Below are 2,242 nucleotides of genomic sequence, written 5' to 3'. Positions count from 1 at the left end.
TTCAGACAATGTGTTTCTTCTTAATATATTTTTGTATAATTGCAACATATTCTATATCCTTACTGTTTCTTTATCCCCTGTGGAACGGGAAGAATGTTTTAAGTTAGTCTATCTGAGGTAAAGTTTCTCATCTTTGTGACAACATATAGTTTCACAAGCTAAGAGGACACAGCCATAATTTCAGCCCCTTTTCAGATCTTACTTTGTGCACTACTCCACTTCCAGCCTGCCATTTCACATCAAAGCTAGCATGGCCCACTTAAAATAATTTCTCTTAGTATTCTCAGTGAACTGCTCCAAGCACAGAAAATCAAAACAAAGCTAGATCTTACTCTTGGATTTTAAAAGCTGACTTAGCCATCTTGCAAAATCAGGTTTTCTTGCTACCAGCCCCACACCTCAGAAGCACTTACAGAACACCTCTCCAGACTGGCTTTAGGTCACATTCCCACTCTCTGCAAATTTTAAGTACAAGTATCAGTACAGCATCTAGCTCTTCTTATAGCTTCATTGTGCAAGTCCTCTTTACTGAATCTTCATAGAATGGTTTGGGTTGGAAAGGACCTTCAAAGGTCATGTAGTCCAACCCCCCTGCAATGAGCAGGGGCATCTTCAACTAGAACAGGTTGCTCAGAGCCTTGTCCAGCCTGGCCTTAAGTGTTTCCACCTCTCTGGGAAACTGTTCCAGTGTTCCATTGCCATCATAATGAAAAATTTCTTCTGAAAGTATTTCCCCTGTACTGAACGCGTTACAGTACCTCTCAATGTCATGTACAGAATGATACAGGTTAATATAGCCACAGCTTTAGAAACTTACTCTGAGGAGAGGTTAGAGATGGTGGTGTGACCCTGGTCCTAAGAGGTCTCAGCTGTACTACCTCTACCCATTAATAAAAGAGGCAATCATACTACTTCCCTAATGTGCAGTATAGTCATTGTTCGCCTTTGCTTTCTTTTAAACACAGCAGGAACCGTGTCATGAGGAATTGTATTGAAAATATGGGAGAACCTAGATCTGCATTATCTCCCACCAGCAGTAAGAAACATCTCACAAAATGGCCTCTTCCCATCCAACCTGCGGTCCATTATCTAAATTCTGACTCAGTAGCACCAGTCACATTTTTTCCAAATCACCAGGGTTCTGTTTGTTCCCACACCTGCGGGAACCTTTCCCAGAAGGCAAGAGGTGGGGCAGTTTCTTTATGCCATGTCTGCATCCTCTGCAGTAAAATGGAAATTAAATAATTCCTTTTTTTTTTTTTTTTAAATGCATGGCAAGGGCTTGCTGCACAGCCTGAGGTGGTGTGAGCAGCCTTTCATAACTCCATCTGCTAAGCGCAGGAAATTCAGAAACTCCAGCCTGCATCTTAACAGGCAAAGAGTGTTTGAGGGACAATGTCCTCCATGTACACAACCTACAGTCATGTAATTCCCTACTCCTGGCACAGGCAGGTAGATCTGCAGAAGCAGGAGCCTTGTAAGCTGTCCATCTGAGCAGAAAACCACTTAAACCGTAAGATGATCGAGGAGAGGAGAGCGTCTTGGCTGCCATCCACCCAAGAGCCGTGACTCGGGCGGCAGCAAGCTGGAAGTGCTGAAATTGCCCTGGTGGTGCCAGTGACAGGAGGAGATGGGAGCAGCAGCTGCCAAGAACCTGTCAGCCCAAGCCAGGAGATGCAGAGCACTTGACAGCGGCAGTGACAGCTGCTGAGTCAGTGGCACTGAGAGACAGCGGCTGCTCACTCTGTTCCATACACAGGCACACAAAACCAAGTGCCCAGCGGGTGCTGCAGCTGATGTGTGACTGAGTCTGCACCACCCTTGGCATGGCAAGACTCTTGGGGAACACTGCAGCGTTTCCAGGGCAGGTCAGCAGACACAGTTGCTTTAACAGTCTACATTTTGTGTTTTAGGCACCTACAGAATTTCCATTAGCTGAGCTAACATCAAGGTTTTAGCGGGGGAGGGTTGGTGGTGTTTTTTAAACAAGTAATCGTGCTGGCTCTTTTCTCATAGCTGCTAAACAAAAGTCCAAAAGGCAAAGGCCTTCTGGAAAACACCAAGGTGTTTGGATGCACTGCTTACTCAACCAGTCTCCAGTTGCAAGGGGCTAATTACCAGGCAATACTCCCAATGTTTACACTGGGACAAGATTTTCCATCTACAAGCAGGTTACCTTTGGAATACAGATAACAGTTAAAATCTAGAGTATGTGAAAAGTGGCCAATACCCACAGCTCCAC

The sequence above is a fragment of the Caloenas nicobarica genome, chromosome 2 (genome assembly GCF_036013445.1).
Source record: "Caloenas nicobarica isolate bCalNic1 chromosome 2, bCalNic1.hap1, whole genome shotgun sequence".
Lineage (NCBI taxonomy): Eukaryota > Metazoa > Chordata > Aves > Columbiformes > Columbidae > Caloenas > Caloenas nicobarica.
The sequence above is the reverse complement of the archived record's forward strand: the minus strand, read 5'-3'. Positions refer to the sequence as shown.